The sequence below is a fragment of the Colletes latitarsis genome, chromosome 6, assembly GCF_051014445.1.
Source record: "Colletes latitarsis isolate SP2378_abdomen chromosome 6, iyColLati1, whole genome shotgun sequence".
NCBI lineage: Eukaryota > Metazoa > Arthropoda > Insecta > Hymenoptera > Colletidae > Colletes > Colletes latitarsis.
Genome location: NC_135139.1, coordinates 4,237,520 through 4,262,881, shown reverse-complemented (window position 1 = coordinate 4,262,881; position 25,362 = coordinate 4,237,520). Strand labels below are relative to the sequence as shown.

At 33.3% G+C, this 25,362-nt stretch overlaps 1 protein-coding gene across 1 annotated transcript in view; it reads right to left on the bottom strand.

The window, feature by feature from the left end:
- Sema2a (Semaphorin 2a) overlaps nt 1-24,328 on the bottom strand; it is a 1,678,677-nt gene extending 1,654,349 nt beyond the window's left edge. Inside the window, exon 1 of the mRNA XM_076766929.1 lies at nt 24,024-24,328. The gene's annotated coding sequence lies outside the window, so the exon portion shown is untranslated. The remainder of the gene's footprint in view (nt 1-24,023) is intronic.
- Nucleotides 24,329-25,362: the final 1,034 nt, after the last annotated feature.

Here is a 25,362-nt window from a genome sequence, read left to right as displayed (position 1 = left end):
GCTCCAATATGACATACAACTTTATCCTAGACTTATCTTTCTTTCACTTTATAATATATTTGATATACAATTTTATTTGCAAAAGTTAACCAAAGTTAAGCAGATTCATATGCATTCCTTTATAGAAAGAAATTTACGGAAAAGAAAATATTTTTTATTACATATCTTGAGAAAAATTTCTGTGTACCATAATATTTCCCCCTACAAATAAAGCGAGTTTTATTTTATTTCTTTCTTTCCTATCACCAAAACTGGGCAAGTTATTCAGGTAGTCTCTTTTAGGCATCCCACCTTGTATACACGCATTCAAAACATGTATGAATACATAAACACGTACAACGGCGTAACTCGAGAACTTATTGTATCTGTACACAACATACAAATCAAATATATGATATCCAACTGTAGGCGCGAATCAGTAAACGCGAAGTTAGCGACTAGCGGTCACTGCCCCCTATCGGCGAATTCGGATTTCACAAGTTGGAAAAAAATGTGCGTTAGATATGACAGTCGTACATGACAAAGGACGGTCAGTCACGAAGGACTGTGTGCTTTATTATGACTTTTCCATATTGTAAATGCGAGAGACTATTCTACCATATTTCCTTTTTCTTTTTCATTCAGCACTCTTTCTCAAATATATACAGGGCGTTCGGCCACCCCTGGGAAAAATTTTAATGGGGGATTCTAGAAACCAAAATAAGAGGAAAATCAAGGATACCAATTTGTTGATGGAGGCTTTGTTAAAAAGTTATTAACATTTAAAGTTCCACCCGTACTGAATTTTTTTCTTGAAAATGCGTAGGATTTTGGGGGTATGTGTAATAACCAAAAATGATTATAATTGACCCCCGCAACCGAAAATAATTTTTTTAGAACGATTTGAAAAATTTTTGTTTTCGTCGAAAAATTTCAGCACATACCCGATGTTTTTTCTCGAAAGTGGGTAGGATTTCGGAGGTATGTGTATTCACCAAAAATGATTGTAATTGACCTCCGCAGCCGAAAATAATTTTTCCAGAACGATTTGAAATTTATTAATTTAATTGTTAATAACTTTTTAACGTAGCCTCCATCAATAAATTGATATTCTTGATTTTCGTCTTATTTTGGCCTCTAGAATCCCCCATTAAAATTTTTCCCAGGGAATACCCTGTATATATGTATATGTATATCTATAATTACTCAACCACGTGTTAATTTTTCTAGCAGATCGTAAGCTGGCGCTTAGACAACTATTATGTTTTATTTTCACTTGTTTCTGTTACACAAAATATATATGTAGTGTTTTTTATACGAGAAATGATCGATTTCGGTCAAGACACGAACTCGACAACTTTAGGAGGCGTAATATGTATACTTTTGGAAGGATTTGTTTCCTGTCCAAATCGCGAAGGAAGTTACGCTGCGAGGGCCCCAGACACACTCGAGTCGGCACTACAATTTTGAACGGGCCAGTTGGCACCGCCACTAATGAAGAAGAAACGACAACGACGAGGAAATACGTGCGTGGATACGGGAAATGCGCAGATTGGCAAGAACCAGATCATGCAATCTAAGAACGGAAGAAAGCCACAATTGAACGGATATTAACAAGAGTGCAGCTTCGTGATCGAGACATTTACGTGAGTAAAGAACGTAACAGGATAATAATATCAAATAGCACCTTTATTTCATGTAAAAATGGTACTACATAAATAATGTTATGTAATAACAGTAATAGTGGGCTTTACATAAAAAAACAGTGTTATGTAAATAACATAAAATTACTCAAAAACATTCAAATATGTTATGAGATTTTTCTCACAAATACAATACATACACGGTTTGTCGCAAAAACTAGTGAACTACTTAAACATATGAACACACATGCAACTTTGGGGGAAAAATATTTTATTTTCTTCGAAGTATATTCCTTTTACGACGGTACAAAGATTTGCACACTAATCCATGAATGTCTATTGTATATCTTTTTATGGAATGTCTTTGAGGCTACTCATCACTGCTTTTTAGATGTCTGGAATAATGCCATAACGACTTCCCTTCATAGTTTTTTTTTCCAATAATAATTGATTTGTACAAGTTTTGTACCTTACCAACAGCTTCAACAAGATCGTTGCGATTATTATTAATTTGATTCAATTTTTAGTCATTCATCAATGGCTATGGAATGATTCATGCACAAATTGTACGAAATTTTATATACTTTATTAAAATCAGGTGAATTCTGTGGTTTGATAATCTCAACTCATTTTCTAATTATTATATTGAAGACTTTGGCTGAATTTCTATTGTTGTACCCATTTTTTAAGTCTTTTTTTTGATAATTCACGTTTTAGGACAGCCTAGGCGTTTATTGAGGTTAATGTTTTCTTGACCCATATCAAACCCTTCGTACTATTCATAATCTTATATACAAAATGAATAATTATCATCATATGCTTTTTGCATCGATGCGTTTCAGTGAATATTTTTTCATGTTTAAAACACAATTCAATGTTGAGTTTTTATTAGAAGCTCATTTTTCGACCTGTAAATAAAAACTACTCTCATTTAGTATGTAAAAAGAAAGACAAACTACTATAATTAAAAAAATATCTAAATAGGAAGCAGGATATTTTCAGAATCGTAAATTAGCATCTTCGTCATCAATTTAAAACATCTACTTGATAATTATTTCAGTATAAATAATCTCCATCATTCTAATTTCTGCGAGTGTGAAATCATGTGAAATTTAAGCCCGTATGTTTAAGCCATACAATATAAATTGTATAAACCGTACAAATTTTTACAAGTGAGTCAGTTAAAAAATGGCCAGACAAATATTACCGATGAACAATATGCGGGACGATTAATTGAAGTTTCAGTTTCAGCTCCAGCTTCGAAATCTCGCATTAATAAACTTAACCCTTAGAGTACGGAATGGGGGACTTAAGGTCCCCCAAGATTAGTTTTTCTTTAATAACGTCGTAAATAATTTCTTTCTCTCTTTTTCCTTTTAGGTAGTCGAGTTTTATTTTAAATCCTGTATAAAAACTTATTAGTGGCATTCTATTATTAATTTATTTATAATTATAAGGTAAGTTTTTCGTTTGGGAGACCCAAGTTACCCCACTTCGTACTTTACGTTACAGATTCCGTTTTTTTCATAACAAAGTTCATAACAAAGGATGGAATAAAACGTGGTCGTTGCCTTCTATGTCCTAGAAATAAAGATAAAAAGTCTAAATTGAAATGTGCCACATGCTCTAACTTTGTAATGAACATAGAACTGAAGAAAAGAAAATCGTTTGACTACAACATATTATGGATTCTAGTGACACTGAATAAAGAATTTAGTGATAACGATGGAGATGGAGCTGATGCAATGAATTATTATATTTATTTGTTTGTATTTTTTATTGTTGAAAGAAGTAAAATTGAGTTCCTTAGTTTGTGTTCCTTATTTTAATTATTAATTATAATAATAAGTTTATTTGATGTCAAAACATGAAATGTTTGAAAGTGGATAGTATTTTATTTGTTTATTAAAAATAAATGCTGTAAATTTAATTAAATAATCGTTTTTTAATTTACTAACAGTCTTTGTAATATTAATATGCCAACTTATAAACAAAACAAAACAATTTCTGTATGGGGGACTTTAGTGACCTGTCCTTTATGTTATAAAATACTACGTCCTTTATGATATAAAATAGACTCCGTACTCTAAGGGTTAATCAAGGTGATAGATCCAATTTTCTGTGAGTTTTTGGAAGAACTGTATACTATTAATAGATAATACTGCAACGATTACTGCAGACACTAGAATATTGAAAAAAAGACATAACCTACGGAGTAAAAGAGTGCTCTTTCTTTGACATAACGCTGGTCCATATATTGCATAATTAGTGCTCAAAACTATTAAAAACTTATGCTGAAAGGTTCTATAACATTCACTTTATATTCCAGATCTTGTCCCATCCAACTTCTTATTTGGTCTTTCCAAGGAGTCATTACGCGAGGTCAAGTTTCACAGCAACGAAGAAATGAACAAAAATATCAAAAATTGAGTCAAGATTGTTGGCTGTTAATTACAAAAAATTAATATAGCGATAAGGCAAGTATATAGTAGTAGCAAGGGATTGTGTTGAAAAAAAAGTAAATTGTAGGATTCATTGATTACATCATATTAAAACAACAAGCGGTTGTCTTTTTATTTATTGAACGACCCTCGTATAACTCTTATATTAATATTAGTATTAATTTCTTTTATTTTTAAGAAGTTCGGTTAGTTTTGCGACAAACCCTGTATATCACTTGCCACTGTACGGCGTTTTTCTTGTTTTTAATTGTTGAGAGCTCGTGCAATGTGTTGTACGTCTGGTGATATGCAAGGCGTTGGGTTGTGTAGTGGACTGTATTTCTGTGGCGTGGACCCTCTCTCGTTCGTACGACGTTGCGTGATGGTGTTCGACGTTTTGGTCTTATTTGTATGCTAAATTTCGCGCCTTATATCCTAATGCAAGAAGCCAGCCGCATCCAATCAGAACCTTTTTCGTTCAGGCTTGGTGCGCTGGTACTTCTTGCATTTCGTGTTTGCGAGGGTGGACTATGCGTCCCAGGTATCGGGAAAAACCCTGGCTCAACGGTCAGGACCAGGTCGCGAGGTCGCTGAAGCGGGCCCTTTATGACGGTTATTTAGTTTACATTGACACTAACACCATTTAGCGTCAATGTAAAGGCCGAATTGTTGTTGTAAGCGGAACGGCATGTTTCGCGACGCAACATTAATTCTTCTGCGGAAAAAGGGTGGCAGACACTGCTTCAATGCTGTTTAGTCGAAACGTCAAGGAACTATTTTACGTTCCAAGAAAACAAACTTAACGGATCAAACAAATTAAAAACAACCCTTTCACGTTACCCGTCTCTTGCGAACTTCGATCATTTATTAATGCAAGGGTTCGCTCCAAGAAGCGAAGATTCCAGTCAAGATTCATAGCGCACGAAAGTAAACTCTCAAAGGAAATGCAGCGAAGAAGTGTAAATCTACTCAAGTAGAACTGTTGGGTGGAAAAGGATCAACGCAGTCACGTAACACGTTGCGGCGGAAGCCCGCGCTTCCGCCGGATACGAAGCGACGGAGCTGGGGAAAAAATTGCAAGAGAAGAAGGAACATCGACAACTCATTCCGTACGCACCGCTCCTGTCGGCGCTGTAGTCGTTTCTTCTGAAAGTTTCATGAGGTTCGCGCCGATCGGGGGAAGCTTTTTATTTGCACAGAACACTTTGCATTTTTACGACGGGAGCAAGGTTATGTGTAGGGTCCTTCACCGAGACCTTTGAGGTCTTCATACGTGTTACAAGACGCTCACCGAGAACATCCCCCGTGTCAATATTTCCTGATGGTATGCCGAGTGAACAGTTTCTGAAAATGAAACTTCGCATAGATGTCTTGTCTTAAAGGATAAAGAAGCAATGTCGGTATGCGAGACATCCCGTCCTAAACGAACTAGCCACTTCGTCCAGGAGTGCAAAGGAAGTTAATAACCGGTATGTGTTACCTGTTGATAGATACCGAACGTTGCGATCCTTTTACAGTTGTTTCACAATCTAGTTCTGTAATATGGAAAGCTGAAAAGCGACATGGCTAAAATCAAAATAAAATTTACAAGAACTGACGTTTTGTCTTAAGTTCGCCGATGGACTCTCAGAAATGTTTATTCTCGGTGATGTTCTATGCACGAGAATAAACGTCTCTGAGACTCTATCAGTGAACTTAAGACAAAACGTCAATTCTTGTAAATTTTGTTTTGATTTTAGTCATGTCGCTTCTCAGCTTTCCATATTGCAGAACTAGATTGTGAAACAACTATAAAAGGATTGTAACGATCGTTAATAATTATTACTATTTGGTATTCGTGATAATATGATGTAATAAGTTGTAAACCAAGTTACAGGATTCATTTATAATACCGTAGAATTATGTTAAAAAGAGTTTCAGTAAGTAAACTATGGTTCAGCTCACGTTCCTCTTTCGCCAGGTGCGAATTAAATTTCAATTTTGCGCAGAATTCGAGTAAGCTAAGTTTGAAGATAACCGACTTTCTCGTAGTCTTTCTATTACCAATGTCTATATTATGAATGGAGATAACGGAATATTTAATAAAGTCTTGAAAACTCTTCGCAGTTCTTTAATCTTCAATCTATTCGCCGCCGGTACCGTGTTCGCGGTTTCACTGTATTCCTGGAATTCTTCCAATCTCACCTGAATATTTTGCTCCTTTTTCGTCGCTTCTAACTAACTTTATTTCACAGATTTAGTTCCTTGTCGATCTTGAGCATCCGGATCCTATTCTTATTCAGAAAATTCTCGTATTCCACGAGACCCGACGACTTTTTTCCCCCAAACTCATTCGTGCCTCCCGCTCGCACTTCCGTCCGTTTTCCACGGAGAGGGAACGACAGAACTTGCGATAAGTCGACCCGTCAGGTGTGACCCGAAAAGAAAGCTTTCAATAGAAACGTCTTCGGTTAAGAACGCAGATTCCCGGACCTCTCGGGGATCGACGAACTTTTCTCCATACGAAAACAGAAGCATCCCTCTCTTCGTCCAACTTCACTGAACTCGTTTCCCTTCCAGCAGTCACGCGCAAACACGCAGGATACGAAAAAACACAGAAGCTTCGTTCCCCGTCGCATTTATTCTGCGAAAAAGGACAGACCTTCGAAACTAGACAATCCTTGACGGACATTTGATTATTTTAGCAACTGTCAACTAGAAAACTTTTGATGCTTAACCCCTCGATGAATGCCCTGAGTCTAACAGGTTCACTACAATTAATTGTTTTATTTCTTTTGTGTATTTATACAGGTTACTCATTTGAAAAATTGCAGTTGAAATATTCAAGGGAGAAATACAACTGTCCTACTAAGATTCAACTTTGTTTTTTTAAACGGAAACGTGTACTGCTATTTACAAATTCGTATATCAGTGGAAACTAGAAAAACCTTTCGTATGAGACAAAATCTTCATCAAGTTTTAAAAAGATAATATGTATTTAGAAATGCTGAATGAAAATATTTATTCTCTTATAGTTGAAGCTTTTGACAATCAGGTAGACGAAAATGGATGTATAAAATTTGATGAAAATATTTAAAAAAAAAACAAATAACACATATTGAATACGTATGGAATAGAATAGTAAGAAATGCAGAAGTATTACAAAAGAAACATTAAGCTCAGTTTCAGAAGAAAATTACTTAGCGTTTCTTATGCCATAAAGTCTGCTGCCTCTCCTACCAAGCCGGTTTATTAGAATGTCTTCTCAAATCGAAATTATGCCAAATTTTTACTGCGTGTAAGTGCTCCTAAACCTCTCTATCACAAAATCCGTAGTTATGAAAATGAACTAAATATCAAATTAGGCCACCCTAACCTCAGAAGATTACCTAAATATCCTCCTTGGACTTGGCCTCCCCTCAAAATTCGTAATGACCTCGAGATATACAAAAAGTCGGAAACCAACCCAGATATCTTTTTATCTCTAGCCAACGAGATTATTAGTGAGTATGATGGCTACCTACATATATACATATATATACCGATGGATCAAAATTTACAAAAATTTTAATTTCAAACTACCGATTTTTGCATCAGGATATACAGCAAAATTGTTAGCAATGAAGAGAGCAGTCCAATTCGCTTATGAGGCACCGAATAAAAAAATAGCCATCTTTACAGACTCTAAAAGTGTCTTAACATCGATTCAAAACCGGTCACACACGGATGACAACACGTTATATACATATAATAGAAACTCATGCCGAAGCAGTCAAATAGAATAAAGAAATAGTATTCATATGAATTTCTTCACATGTTGGAATACAAGGTAACGACACAGTTGATGCTGCAGCTAAAGAGGCGGCCACCAGTCTAACAACAGGAATCCAAAATCTTTTTACCATGGATGACCTTCTGAAAGAAATTAAAATGAAACTAAAAATGAAATGGGAAGAAGAATGGATATGTAAAGCTCCTTCTCATATTAAAAGATTTACTGTGAGTTTTTTTGATTAATCTACTGAAGAAAGAAAATTAATGACACCTAGAAGGGAACAAGTGATAATTACACGCATAAGGATCGGACATTCTAGAATGACTCACTCTTACTTATTGTCACGGGACTCTGCACCTATATGTGATAAGTGCTCTGAGAGAATGACAATTGAACACCTCATGATAAGCTGTTCCAAATACAACAGGACCCGTATGCAACATAGTTTGGAACCTGAGCTCGAAGACAACCTCGTCGGTCAAAAAATGCGGAACGTACTCTCATTTCTTGGAGAAACTGGACTTTTCAATAAATTATTATAAATACTGTTAATTGTGCCGATATCTCCAATAACCAAGTTGTTGATGCGACGTTAAACCATTAAATAAAAAACAAAAAAAAGTAGAGAAATGTTAAATTTAAAACAAACTGTACTATTGCTTAGTAAAAATTTTGAAAATATGCTATGAAGAGTGTACAAAATTATTGTAAATGTGATTCTATTCGAGTACTAGAAAAATTACACGTCAAATATGGTTTTTTACGCTAAAACCTTTTACAAGAAAATATGGAAAATGAAAATTCACAACAGGAGGGACCATATGAAATATTGTTCAACAAATTCTATTCTAGAGTGAATGATTGATCTACTGCTTAAAACTGGTAGAAACATTACAATAGACAACAGTTTCACTAATGTAGGCAATGCAAAATGACATGAATGCTGCAAATCAAATTTATAAACCACATTATCATGCATTCGATTCTATATAATTTTTATTTTTTGAAATTATTATGCACTTTATTTAATGGCTAACTTATTCATTGAATATTTTCATTTTATTTTGTCTTTATATATTTAAAAATTTCTTTTAATCTGTCCATTTCTGTAGCTCATTAAAATTTGTACTGTCCGCGAACGTGTTAAAAAGTGTTACGTTCACATAAATCAATCATTGGTACCACACGTTAAAATGAAATATCCCCCGAATTTTTGCAATTAAGGATCACAGAAGTTACAGTATAATGTTCCGTCTTGTGACAGATATGATATTGGTTCATATTTCTCAAAAGAAGAAAATTTTACAATGTGCAGAGATGGGGAGTTGGTCATTAAATTTGATTGACCGAGGAACTCTAGTCCGCCTACGCTTTACACTTCCACTCTTCAGTCGATATATTTCCCCATCCAGGTTTGGAGAACCTCTTCCCTGCTACTTTGATGGCAGACCCATTGGAAATTGCGTATACATATACGTGTGGAAGTCAATTGAGTATGGTGACGGCCGCTCAACGGGGAAAGAGTCTCCGGCAACTGGCGAGGCATGTTTTGCCTCAGTCTTGGCTTATAGTATAATCTCCTTTCTAAAGCCAGGAAACTGGGTTAAGTTAGAAGAAGATTATATTATAATCAATCAAACTTACTAGCCAACTTTTAATCTCTGTACAATATTTATGTTATCAACATTTTGTTATAATGATAATATAGACTGAATGACCTATACTCCTGAAAATAGCATTTTCATTTTATTTAAAATGAACGTATTGTTACAAATACTTAAATATAATTTAACGTTTTATGTTTATAATAATATATAATGTATACGTATATCCTAACTTTTTGAAATTCTTTTTATTAATATAATTTTTTAAATTATAGACGACTATCGTATAATAGTACAGTTTAAAGAAGAAAGCACATGAAAATCTTTGCATTTAAATATAACGGAAGTATCGTTCGCGAACCGTCAAAGAGACTAGACGTAAGTAATCAGTGATCGTTGCGAGTTCATAAACACGATGCCAGAGATATTATCAACAACATGTATTATGAGTATTTGTTACTGCAATATACATAACAAATACACCAATATGTTAAGATTTACATCAAACTCTGCTAACATGGTTATATAACTATACACCGAAACAAGGAAGCAGCATAAACATTGTTAATGGCAAGTTATAATCCAAAACGGGGCAATCTAAAAGAGAAACATGATACTATACACGATCCAAATAAATGAATAACTGTTACAGTGCACTTTCGATTTTTTTTATTACATGAATTTTTTTCACACGAAGAATCATCCTATACTCAGTTATACCACCCATCCTCATTCATCTCGTATACACAAATTATCAGAACATCAACCGATGAAATACAGGATCATTCTAAACTCAAAAATCCACAAAATACGAATGAAATTTGAATTGAAGTTTGAACCATTATTATTTGAGTTTCATGAAAATACATGATTCCGTGGAGAATATTCAGAAGAGCATAAAATAGTTTGTCACGGATGCATAGTTACGAGGTATTCGTGCACGGCCCTAAAAATAAATTTTAATACTGCAACGAAACGTTTTCAGTAAAAGGAAAGGGAGCGACCAAATAAGTCAGTAAATTTCAGGTACGAATAAGCAGGGGAAAACCGCTTGCGTCAAAAGTTGAAAAGGTGCAAAGAAGATAGCAGAGAAGGGATGCGAGGGAGAATATACATCAATTCGCGAGAAAGGTACATCGATGTATTTTGGAGTGTAAAGTATTTTCGTTCCGTATAAATAACTTCTTGTGCATGAATCATATATAACTTTGGGGAGCCTCATAAAACTCTAAAAAATTTATCGCTTTCTACGTCACGAACACACGATGTCTCCGACGTGATGTGTTTCGTTTACCCTAACTCTCGGGTAGACGAACCAATCGATGTATATTTAAGAACTAGTCCATCCTTTCGATTCACTTGCTTTCTGGCTAACCGTTTAAAAAACTAAGAGGATGAATTTTTAGATACTCAAGATAACGTCTCGAAAGATCTTTAAAAAATGATATACAAAATATAATACAATATGATTAGAATGGTAAATTAAGGACCTTGCGTAAGTAAGGACAGTTTCTAGTTGCATTCAGGGGCATCGGGATAAATTCAAGGACAGTTTTTAGTTTTTTTAACAGAACAAATTCACAACAGAGATCAAGGTTACTTTTAAAAATGTATTCCCGTTGCAATTTAAATTGGTAAACATTTACGATTGACGTAATGTACACAACAAACTGTTAAACTTATTAAAATTTACGAGAAATACAACCTTTCTCGGTAAGATCTGCTACTTTTAATTTAATCTTAACGAGCCACGACAATTTCTTCTTAAATAAGAAATACTAAGACAAGTCGAGAATAATTATGTTTTTCAGACTTTTTCATAAAATTGCAGCGGACAAGACGAAGCAAAACTTAGCGTCTAATCGTTAAATAATGTATAACGGAGAAGATATTTCTATCAATATTGCAAAAACTTCAAATACTTCAAAACGTTGCAAAGAATAAATAATAAACTTTACGTTATTCAGGATTAGAATTTAGATAATTCAGAAACAATTTATAATCGTTTTGGACATCCTAATTTGCTATTTTCTAACGAACACTGCTTATCAGCGACTTGTATCGCGTTGGAATATTTGTTTCTAATTACTGGTATGCCAAGCACGAAGTATCCATTCAAAATGCTTGGCTATCTCGCGGAACGATTCACTTCGAACCGCTATACAGCGACGGTCCTCGCATTCAAATACCATGCACGCACGAGGGATGAGACATGGCTACGTCGAAAACAATAAAGATGCCATGCTCTATGAAGGACGTACAGGAGGAAGAGTAGGTGTAGGTGGGGAACGGCTCCCAGCATTCGTAATTCCGATGACGCGATAATGCTGACCACCCTGCCAGCCGAAACAATTTATAAGCCCCTATCTAGACAGGTCACTTTAAATTATTAAGCTCTTTATTACACCAGCACAGGTGGAAGACGCTAAACGCGCCGAGTCTGTGCTGTTGCGAAACCTAACCCCAACCCACGCATCCTCTCATTGCTTACGTACACGAATTTCAGGAGTCGTATGAGCACGAACCTGAAAATTAATCGTATAACCATCGTTAATACCGTGCGCATCGCTAGGCGAAACTAAATTATCGAATTCAAATGGTAACTGTCAAGTGATTTATGTAGAATACATCTAACAAGGAAGAGCAATGAACGGTCCGGCATTGATTTAGATGAAACTTTGTAGGCTTGTAAAACAGCCAAATATAATACATACATATTCTTTTTAATTGCGATAACTCAAATTTAAAGGGTGAAACCACCCTCCAAAGTTTGACCCCAAATGTCCTACTCGGAAACGGTTAGAAATAGAAAAAAATGTTTTAATTAAAATTCAATAGTTTTTGACACATGAGAAGAAAATGTTTGAGTTGTCAAGAAATTTTCAAAAATGTTTTAAAAAATGCATCTGCCATGTTTATTTGAAAAGTCACAGCAATTGTTTACAGAACAAAAAAGATAGCATGTTTTATTCTAAACTCAACCATATACATATGCATAGAGTATCCTTAACAATTAACATAAAGATTCTATTTATTATGATGGTCGCTCGTGGTACACGCGTCAAAGATATCGCGGTTTACAAATTGTAAGTACGATGTATGTTCGACAATAGTGGTATAAATAGTTTATATTGCTATAAATAATCGAGGTGGGTCTCAAAATTAATGTTTTGAACTTTGTTCAACTGTCAACATTATTTATTATATTATCATATTATTAATGAATGGCAAATAGATTACTGCAGACCTTATTTTTAGAAAATAATGCTTGATTTAACAGGAAAAAACAACTCTGCATTTTTTGTTGACGCGATATAGAGGAATTATATGTATACATTCTACTTCCTTGAACATCCTTCTAAATTCCGCGGCTAGAAATCCGGCGAAGATACGTAATCCGTGTATCTGCTCTAAAATGCATTAAACTACGAAGGAGTATATTCCGAATTTATAGAATCATTATTTTAATGAAAATGATGAATAAGTCCTTTTTCATCCTATATTTCAAAGAAGCATTTCTATAATCGAAATAATATTAAAAATTATTAAGAATAAAGCTGTGATATTGTACTGTGTACACCACGTTTAAATTAGATCCGCGAAGAACAAGACAGTAGCAATATAAATAAGAGCAATTGGGGCGGGCTTAGACGAAACGTGTGTTGTTTGTGCGCATGAGTGTGGAATGTGTAAAAGAAACGAGGTGTGCGATAAGAACAGAAAAATATATATTACAGAAATCGATACACATCGGAGTTTTATTTCCATCCATATACCTTGCCCAACATCCAAATACAACAAAAGCTTACAGTATTAAACAATTAAGATGCGGAAGTATCACGAATTCCTAAATAAATAGATATGAATAATAAATGGCTCATTATGATTACATTAAATATCATAAAAATAATATTTTTTCTCGATATTTATTAATATACATTTTAACCGTTCGTTTTATTCAAATTTTATAAATGTTATCAAACCATATAAATTTTAATTTTAATTTATTTATTACCATGTGTGTTTACCAATTTCTGCGAATATGATTAACAGAGTGATCGAGAAATAATTCTCAGAAAATCTGACATTACTTTAAAATTAAACCTAAAGTTGTCTAATTAACACGAACAAATTTATAATTTTCTTTTGTTAAGTACTTGTTCAGGGGATTGTCATTTATTTTTGAAACCGAAAAATTGCTTCTATACTAATTTGTAAGTTTAGCTTCGGCAAAAATGAACCCAATTAATATTGAATCTACTGAAGGTATTCAGTTACGTCAGAATTAATTATGAGTTATATGACGACGCGATATATTATCTTGTCAGTTTAATTAACGAACTGCCATTATTAGTACTGGTTTTGACTGGTGTATAACGATTGAAAACATGGATAACGTATTTAGTAATTCTACAATGTACACACTATATCACACATATACACTAGCGTGCGCAAATATTTGGACACTGGGCATGATACGATTAATAATTTTATAACATTATTTTGTTGCTATACGAGGTCTGTTCAAAATGTAACGGAACTTTATTTTTCTAGTTCTTTTGGGCTTACATATGAACTATTGGTTCTTGTCATCTTCGAAGTATTCTCCTCCTCCACTTATCCCAGCAGTGATTCCACTTCCTGTAGCAGTCCCTGTAAGCAGTTTGTGGGATGCCTTTCACAGTCTATGCTAAATTCGTTTTAATTTCCTCAATTGTGTCAAAACGTCTTCCTTACAACATTGATTTTAATTAGGGTGAAATTAGGGAGGGCGAGGAAGAACAGTCATGTGATTTTTCGCACGAAATTCCCTGATTAACAAGGCAGAATGAGAAGGTGCATTGTCATGGTGGAGCAGCCATGATTTTTCCCGCCAAAGATCAAGCCTTTTCTTTCGCACCCTCTCTCTCTCTCAAAAGCCTCAAAACTTCAACATAATAATGACGATTAACTGTTTAACCTTAAGGTAAAAATTCATAATATACAACTTCTTGAAAACCAAAGAAAACGTTTTGACACAATTGAGGAAAATAAAACGAATTCGGCACAGACTGTGAAAGACACCCCACAAACTGCTTACGCGGACTGTTTCCGGAAGTGTAAACACCACTGAGAGAAGTGTATCAGTCGGGGAGAAGAATACTTCGAAGATGACAAGGACCAATAGTCCATATGTAACCCTCGAAAAATTAGAAAAATAAAGTTCGGTTATTTTTTGAACAGATCTCCTACATTCACATACTATTTGCTCCCATAAAGTTCGTGAAGCCGATTTATTTAGTGAATAGAAAACATCACATCTATTTACCAGCACAATACTTTATCAATATATAAATATATACAGGGTGTTCCGCCACCCCTGGGAAAAATTTTAATGGGGGATTCTAGAGGCTAAAATAAGACAAAAATCAAGAATACCAATGTTGATGGAGGCTTCGTTAAAAAGTTATTAACGTTTACAGTTTCACCCGTACTGAATTTTTTTCTCGAAAATGCGCAAGATTTCGGGAATATGTCTATTCACCAAAAATGATTGTAATTGACCCCCGCAGCCGAAAATAATTTTTTCAAAAAGATTTGAAGTTTCTTTTTTTCGTCGAAAAATTTGGGCACCTAATTAGGTTTTCGGTAAGGAATTTTTTTCTCGAAAATGTGTAGGATTTCGGGGTTATGTGCAATGACCAAAAATGATTGTAATCGATCCCCGCAACAGGAAATAATTTTTCCAGAACATTTTGAAATTTTTTAATTTAATTGTTAATAACTTTTTAACGAAGCCACCATCAACAAATTGGTATTCTTGATTTTCGTCTTATTTTGGCCTCTAGAATCTCCCATTAGAATTTTTCCCAGGGGTGGCCGAACACCCTGTTGCTCCTCGATCAACTTCTCAATATCCCAGTCGTCTATATACCAGTCCTTTTCATTTCTGTGCTTCTACAAAATTCTCACGAGTTTCCACACCGCAGCAACGCAGCGCCACACTACAAATCCCACCCACTAAGGGTCCATACGAGGGTAGTAGGCCACGATGTCAAGGGGTAGGTAGCTGGGCCCAAATTATCCCTTGAAACTAATTAAAAATACGCGTAGCTAAATGGCTTTAGTGTATGTCAATTCCTATTGTTAAAGTTGGGCGTGGTTGTCAGATGACCAAATTACGTCCAGTTAAGTAATTTAAGTAATATTTGAAAAATAAATGCGTCCAAAACAATCCTACAATAAATAATGTTTGGAATTCCAAACACATACAATAAACGTTTATGAATCTTATTAAAATGTTGGTAGTATGGGACGTGTCATACATTGAACAACTTCCCAATGAATTAATAAATATTATTAAATATTACGTTTATCTGTGTGTTCGCTTCTTTGAGCAAGAATGATTTTTAAGGTAAATGTATATATGTTAAATATTTTTGGTGTTTATAGGCATTATATGACCGTTTAGAGTGAAATCTTGTACCAAATTTATAATAGAGTGTTGGACTAATATTGTAATTCACATTTTTACAATAATGTACCGGTGTTCAAATACTTATGCATGATAGTGTACGTGTTTTATCTCGTACTATTCTATATGAATATTATCGATAATGTCTATATCAACAATAGCTCCACAATGATTATTCATGGTATGAAATAACAGAAATTATCGCATCAAAAATAGGTTTAACGATTTTTCATAAAGATATTCATGTGCATCAGTTGGTTTAAATAAATCGGGCTTGCATTTAAGTTTTTCATAAACGAAATTTCAAAGTGCAGATAATTTTCTCACCCTGCTTTATCGCAGAAATTTCATTATATATGAACCAGAGGTTCTTCAGTCTACAAGGCTGTGTCAAGGTAAATGTACTAACGAGACTTGCAAGACCTTTGCGACAGCGAGCCCTTGGGAAAGACCTCGTCGCTCTAATGAATCCATTAACCGGGTGCGACCAATTGCTGTCAGTGAAACGTCATTACCATTAATTGTGAGACCTAACAATTAGCGACAATACTCGCGCAACCGTCGACGTAAAGGAACATTTATGATCCACGGATACTTGTCAGTCATTCGATAAGAAGCACCGTGCAGTGTCGTACGGGCACATTATTGTGATGGTATAGCAATATGTATAAGAAAATTAAATTCAGCGCAGTAATGCCAACAAAAACGGCAGTTCTCGCACAAAGCAACGGTAGTGTTCATCGATTTGTCCATTATCCTAATTACCCAGCATCCGGGCGGAGGTACGATAATGGCGGTTACCTGCATGATCCAAAACTATGGAAAATAAAATGGCTCCACAATACAATTTGTCGAAAATTGCTTACTAAAAGCTCATTGTTGCAGAATTTTATTAGACCTGTAAAACGCTATTAGGATACAACTTATCAAATTGTGTCGTTTTTAATAATCAAAACTTTTACAATGCTTGCATTTTATTACTTTTGTTTTGGTTATGAGAATAGATATGTTTAATAAAAACCACTAGATTTCAGCTAACGCCTACACACCTTTTTAAGCATAAACTTCTCTAAAACAATATAAATAAAAATTAACAAACAAAACATAACTTTTCAAATTAGAACCAAGCGACAATTATAAGTATTGGCGAAACTTGCAATAATTTATAACGAAAGTGGTCTTCATGAAACAATAAATTCGTGTGTTTTATATAATAAATTATTAATATGATGCAATATATCTGCAATTTATGTTAAAGAAATAAAATAATTGTAGTTAATATCATTTAAAAAAGAAACTAAAGAACGTGAAATATAATGATTTCTTATATTTATAAGGTTATATTCTGAAGATAGAAATATGAAAGCAGTATAGCAAAAAATAAAATTAAAAGAAACAATAATTTTTTTATCTGATTATTCTTAAATATACACAGAGTATTTTTTTTTTTAAATTTGTCCTACTGTTATATTTGCCCCATGGAACTATACGACCTTTTCCTTGCACATTTTTTTGTATTATCAGAAATAACAGAGATAATATGCTTGTTGAAGTTAAAACGAATACCCTGTATATGTTACGGGTAAAATTAGTCCCTAGAGAAGGTAGACTTTAAATTACCTGGGTGAATTTAATAGTACCTACAATCGATGGATAAAGTTTGAAGTTTAATTTCAATAATTCACGTTTCAAACTTTAACCAGGTAAACAGCATTTTATCCAATTCGATTAAAAATAAAGCCTTATATATTTGAAAGAAAATTGATAATTGATTGTTAATTTTTATTTACATATAAATTTAGTAAAATAGGAAACATGTTTAAAATCATGAAGAATTACGAAATATGTTTCAAACGTCAATGTGTATTGCATTTTCCACGCGGAAACTACAACATGGTGACAAAAAACTGAAAATAAAGCAGAAACTGTCGAATATGAAAGGATAAGAATTCACTTTTTGCTTTATCCATTTTGAGTCGAACGTGGAATAGGTCTCTTCCACTGTATGGTCGAGTTTCAAAATGGCGTAAGTCAGTCTTCGCGATGCACTTTAATCCTTTGCATCTCAAAGGCAACTTTCAGTCACCACTACATTTAATGCAGCACCTCAAATGGCGACAATAACTGTTTATGTTTGATTTGGATACATTTTATAGTAAAAAGCTGTATTTATTATTTTAAACCCTCATCGACGACCTCCATACATCGTACATATAATGTAACTTAACCTGAGCTTCACAGACTCCAAGAATATAGAAATATTATATTAAATATTTCTATATTCTTGACATACATTATGCTTAAAAATAACAACTTCATTGTCCTAATACTTTATTAAAGAGAAAGGTAGAAAATGGACGTTGATATCTTTGCAAACTGTCAAATGCTAATAGAAGTTTTAAAAAATCAAAAATTCTCTAACAATATCTTTTAGAAACACTACAATTAATTACAATAATTTAACAATTATTTTTACTTCGATGACGTTAAAATACTATTAAAAATGCAGACCTAGCCAATACTGAACTCGTTGATCTTAAAAATAACAATTTGCTAAAATAAAAATTTAATTCGACTAAGAGGATTTTATATATTCCTTGCAAGAAGCTTATTCTGGTTTTGTAGAGTGATATGTGCAAAATTTAACTCTATTTAGTCCGTTCCATCTGAGAAAGTCAGAATTTTCAAGACTGGTTCAGAAATATTGACTTAAGTAATATTGAAAAACGTTATTTTGAAAAAAAGATTCATAGAAAAAAGGTTAAGAACTGCTGGTATTGTTTGGACTTCCAAACAGTGTTATTATCGAACAGTTTAGGACAATCTTTATTCTTTATTCTTCTCAAATATTAATAGCACAGAATTTACCAGACTCATTTAAAAAGGAATTATAACTTTACCACCTTACTGCCTTGTTTGACAATAGGAAATTGAAATACACTGAAGCCATTTATGTGACGCATACAATAATTAGTTTCAAGGGGTATTTGGGCCCAGATAACTGCACCCTTGGCAACGCGGTCGACTACCCCCGTACGCACCCACAGTGGGTGGAACTTAAAGTTTGAGAAGGACTGACCCATACGGGATTGGTCAGCTCCGATTTGTCAATCAAGACACTTTTCATAATTGAATTTTGTATTTAAACAAGGGCCGAACAGAACGAGGTTAGAATGCAAGTAGAATGCAAGAGAACACAAGATTTAAAGGATTAGAATTTCAAGAACTTGTACAAATTGAACCATTTATCTATCCGCACAGAACTTTCCTGTTAACACGTTTTATCTTTATATATTCAAATTGTTTATAAATTATTGTGTTGGCAAATAGGTGTTGTTATTTTTTCTATTTGCTAAATAATTGGCTTCACGAACTTTGTGGGAGCCAACAGGTATAGATTATTAGAGTATAAATGGGAAACGACTGCCGATTGCGAGAAAAGAATAGTAGGGTTAATTATTATTTTAAACTTAATTTTATTTGTTGATAAAGCGTAGAGATACATCTATTCAGATAATCTATATTATGATATCGACACGACTGGATATCGAGGCGGATTGTTGCTTTTTAGAAAGTGCAGCACGCTTCGCTTTAAAAAGTGATAAAATTTTTGTCCATGAATTAGGTTCATTACTGCTTAAGCTAGTAGCAACAGTTTAAAGAAGCAATTACGACATAAAGTAAAATTACAAAGTTTCGTATTCTATATTTAGTTTCGCAGAATATAAAAATACATAAGATATTCAAATACAATAGTTTTATTTGTTAATTTATGCATAATTTATTTTTGTAAGATGCAACAAATTTGATCAACCTTTTATCAAAACAGCCTTGAGTTTCTTCCCTATAACGAAAAAATTATCGAGCGCAAAAAGTTGATGAGTTATTGTAACTTCAAAAGTTTATATTGGTTCGCAATTATACGTAGAGTATACTTAAAATATGTTGTAGAACTATAGATTGTCGATGTTCATTAATTTTAGAATCGATGTTGATCATGCTTTCTACAAAAGATGGTTTCTGTATTAAACGTTAATTGTAGCAAACATGTAAGAATTCTATAGATTTGCTACAAAACGATCAGAATTATACAAATTTATTTGAGAAATGGTAAAAAATAAGCTGTAGGAACAGACATGGAAATGTGCAAAGAGTGTATTCATTACTTAATTATTAATAAAGGCTTCAGTATGCAACTATTATTTTCTTTATTCCAATAAATGAAGTGTAATGAAGATTCCTAACCTAAGTATTAGATATAATCAATACTGATGAATAAATATTATAAAATTAATATTTGTTCTTATTATTCATTATGTTGTATTTTAGCCGTCAGTTTCACTCAAATATTTAAATACTATAAATATAGTTAACTTTCAATATTATGTATACAGGGTGTCCCAGCATCGATGGTACAACTGGAGAACGGTTGATTCTATATAAAAAAATAAAACGAAAATAAAGAATAAAATTTTTTTATTTAAGGTTTCGTGGTCGAGAAAATCAACTGTGAATATTCACCGAGTACGTACGCATTTAACTATGGATTAGATAAATAGATTTCGATACAGATTTTTGTTATGTTTTTTGCACTTTTATACGCTCATGTTTTATATATGATTTTTTGAGCACGAATTACAATTTCATTTGGTATCTCAGTATGTAATTATTTTCGATTTTTACTAACCATGGTCTCTAGATTTGACACCCCTTGATTTTGATGTTTGGAGTCACGTTAAAACAAACGAGCATAAGAAGAATATTTTACGCATTCCTCAATTAAAAGCGAGAATTATTTGGCATTTGAAGAATTAAACATATAGATTACATTAGAATGCGTTCATTCAAATCTAATTCAGAGAGCACAATTGTGTATGCAGCACAATAGGCAATTTTCAAAAATTTTTGTACGAATTAAATTCGTTTAATAAGTAAATTATACCTCTTATTTTCATTTAAATCCACTCTAAATTCATAAACACAAATAACACAGCACATCGTGTTGATACTAATGATATTGGTGCTATTTGTATCGAGTTCAATTCACAATTAATTTTCTCCGCAACGAAACCTCAAATAAAGAAATTTTATTCTTTATTTTCGTTTTGTTTTCTCATGTAGAATTACCTCTTCTCCGGTTGTACCATCGATACTGGGACACCCTGTATATATTTCAGAAAGATCTCTTTCTAATGGTATTGTTATGAAGGAGTATACAATAATACATTATCATCACCGTATGTATTGATCAATATAAAAAATGGTCTTAATCGGTGTCAAAGACTTTTGACGCACCAGTGTTATACTCGTCATATTCCAAGGTTTATATGTATGTATTAGGATTCATTTCTAGTAAGAGTTTTAAGAATATAGTAAATGTCTTGCAACTTGCAAGTCATTTACGTGTGATCCACGCGGCAGAAAATAAAAAGACTGTCGACAGATGCTGGTGTTCGCCAAGGCACTCAACGTATTAAGGGGGTCTTCTTGTAGACAAAAAATAGGTTTTCTTTGTGAATTTTTTACGAAGAAATCATGAGTGTTTCACTCATATTGTTATTCATCTTTTGAGGACATGCAAATTTTTTTAGTACAAAATAGTAAAAAATGTAGGAGTTTGAAAATGATATGTATAGGCTGTTTCGAAAAATAAGTCCGGATGATTAACACCATAACAACTATTCTACTCATCTGAAACGGAGGAATCAAAATGTATTCTGCTTAGTAAGGATGCAGTTATAGCTTGAAATTTAAAAAATTCAATGTCTCAATTTTAAAAACAAATTGGCAATACTTTAAAGTTGAAGTATCAATTTTTCTTCGTTTTTTTTTTATCTTTGAAATTGAAATAAAAATATAATGAGACGTCAGATCTTAATATCTCTAGTTCTAGCTACAAAGGTATGTCTCCAGAAGATTTATTATAAATTTCATGTCTATCGGTTAATTAGAATTTAAAGTATTGTGTTAACCAGTTTCGAAAATACGATTTCGAGAAAAACGAATTTAAAGTTTCTAGTGTCAGGATCATTAGCTGCTAGATACTGTTTCCTTCAAAAGGCTGTAACTTCGTTATTTTTACGATTTCCGTCAAATGCCTTTCAAAACCTATTTTTAAGGTTTCAAACTTAAACAATCTTTTTTTTACGTGGATTACTAAAAGGTCTCCTTTTAACACGATATAGGATAAAAAAAGATTGTTTTTATTGAACTATATTGGCAGATAAATAATCTTTAAGAAATATTTCTTTTCTAAATAACGATTTAAGAAATATATTCCAATTATATCGTAGAACTTCAATTAATTAAATAATAAGTAATATTTATTTATATTTATTGTCGATGCCATCTTGGGGTATTAACCATAATTAGTACGTATTACTTGTAAAATAAAATTTTATACAATTATTAATTACCTTATTAAAGCATTGTCGTTTACTAATGATTTGTTAAAATTTTCTGTGAGACCGACGATTTTAATCGTACATAAATTTTTTAAAAGGTACAACGTAACAGCAATAATTTGTCTAAATTAATATATATTTGAATATAAGTAACTTTGATAAGATTTCTAATATTCAAAAGTAAAAGAAGTAGCATTATCTGGGAAACAATCAAAAAATCAAGCTCGTGTTCTAGAACGAGAAATCTCGTTTACGGCCGCCAATGTGTTAGAGGAATATCATTTTTTAGTATTCGTTACTTCATTTTTCTTTTTTTAAATTTAAATACACCAAATGTGGAAATTATATAAAATATAACTCGGACACCGATCATCCGAGTACTAATAACCTAAAACCGTCTATGACACTTGAATTAAAAGGCTATGTTCTCTGTTCAGCGCGCACATTTGATTATATTTCGTAATTGATACAAATTATATTAGATATGCGCTTCAAGCGGTAATTTAATAGCCCTTGAATATTTGGGGGTGGTGCAATAATGTATCACAGTTAAACTATATTAAATTTAATAACCTATCTTAATGTTAACACAGTACGGTTTACACTTGACTGTTGATTAATTTTGACTTGAATATGTTTGGGATTGTAACCTTTGTTTGATTCTAACTTTTGTTTTATTCTTGTTTGTTTTATTCTTGTTTGTTTTATACTTGTTTTTTTTTATTCTAACTTTCCCGTCAGAAATTCTACCCTTAAATACAAATCGGTCTAGGGTTCTGGCGGGGATGAGACACGCGGATTGGTTGTCGTTAATATTTTTAAATTTGTCAGGGAAGGCGGTCATTTTCTCTGATTGGAGGAATATTTTGGTAGAAAAATTTAACCGAGTAACCGCCTCTAAGCCATCGGTCACCCTCAGGTACCGAGGGCACCACCGAGAGACGTCCAGGGAATTCCGCGTGCCTTGACCGTAGCAGGTAATAATTTTATGAAACGCCTTGACCTTACTAAGCCATGCAAGACGAAATAAAACTGAAAACATGTTTAAGCCTGAAATAAAGAACCATATTACTGATTGTAAAACGTCGTAGAAGGCAACCGATGGTCGATGGCTTCATAAACTTATTGTTGTTACGGGTCAGTTCAGGGTTTCTTTGGAATATTGGAATCTATTTACAATGTTTGAAAGCCTGAACTGGTTTATGATGTATGTAACGGTTTCTTTTAACCTTTTTTCGGGCGTACATGGGTCGCGCTGTAATTATATTGTTACCATGTAACAATCTCTAGTGCCAAGAAAACCAAATACACTGTAGAAGTAATTAGAAGATTATAGTCAAATGAAAATATCGCGCAAGAAAGTATAATCCACTTCAAAACATTCGAGAAAGTTTTATAGATTGAACAATCTACAAAAATACTTATTTTATTTAATATAACTACAGTACTTCTTTATCTTAAAAATGATTTTTCATTGATTTCTTTGAATAGTTCAAAGATACGAATATTACTATTGTTTGGAATTGCAAAATGATATTACGTAAAAAAATTACATTTCATATTATTTGTTAAAAAATTTTGCGTTTACACAATTATGTAGTAATCAAAGTTTTAAAAATACTAATAAAGTTAATTGAAATAAATATATAGAGTATTTAAGTAATTACGATTTATGGAAGTCATTTACAGACGTACGTATAAAGTTTGCTAAAATAAATAAACGTTAAATTAATATTTCGCATACCTCTGATGTCTTGAACAGTGTCGCGACACAATGATCCTTGTAATCCTTTCTCGTGATCTAATCTCTGAAGTTTCCGTTGTAGTTTGGTATTACACACAAAGTTTCACACACGTTTCGAAGTATTACTAGATTTCAGTCATTGAGTTTCTCAAGTTATGGATAGAAATGCCGCTAAAGTATAATCCAACAATGAATTTTCACAAATTAATGCTAATTATTATTCACACTGAAAAAATCAATAAATACATAGAACCTTATGACGATCAGCATTTCGATCTATGTCTGAATTCAGTTTTTACACTGAATAAGTTAATGGTTTGTTGTTAATCCTCACTAACTGTATTAAACAGAAACACGTAAAAAGTGCTTCCTTGTTTCGAAAACCGTAATATACGATATATTCGTGGATATTGGACAAAGTTTAAAGTGTCACATTATCGCGAGCAACACATTTTAATTATGCCAATGTACTTTCAATAAACTAGTAATGAAACTAATGACGAACAATTTTAAAGGTTACTAATCATTCATGCTAAAATAAAAATCGCTAGATTCACCGAAAAATTTACGTGACACATAAAACGCCACACTTATGAACTGTATGGTAATCAGAAATCGATATAAAACCGGTATATTCAAAGGTTGTTGATATTCGTCACAGGACAAATTTTACGAACAAATCACAAGAGATGCAAAACATCCGCACGCTTCCCGACGACTGGAAGAGCGAGCGAGCGGCTACTGCTCTTGAGGCAAACAGTGCGCATGCGACATAAACAAACCGTAAAGAGAAACTTCACGTACCGGGTGGGAGCTGCGGATCTCCGTGGATCTAACAATAACGACATAATCATGAAACATAATTAATATGTACACGCAATCAAACGGTATTAATAGTGTACCTAGTTAAATACGCATGTAACTACGGAATCGGGGAAAAATTTGAACCAGTAACTGACGTCGGAAACAGATACGACGATGGACTGCAAGAATTGTGGAACTCAGGCCTAAACATCGGAAATCCATTTATTTTTACTCGATGATATGTTTTATATTCCTGGTTTTACTGCTACGCTACGTACACATGATACGAGGGTCGTTCAATAAGTCCTTGGAAAATCCAAGACCTGGCACTCGTAACCCAAATCATGGTTCACTAGACAGCTGCCAAAGTCTCAGTTATATCCACCACATGGTTTCATTTTTATTGTCAAGACAATGCATGGGTGCACACCTGTGCAGTTTCGATGGCCAAAATCATGGAATTAAAGTTCAAATTATTACAACATTCACCGTATTCACCGGATATGGCCGTCAGTGACTCATTTATTTCCTAACT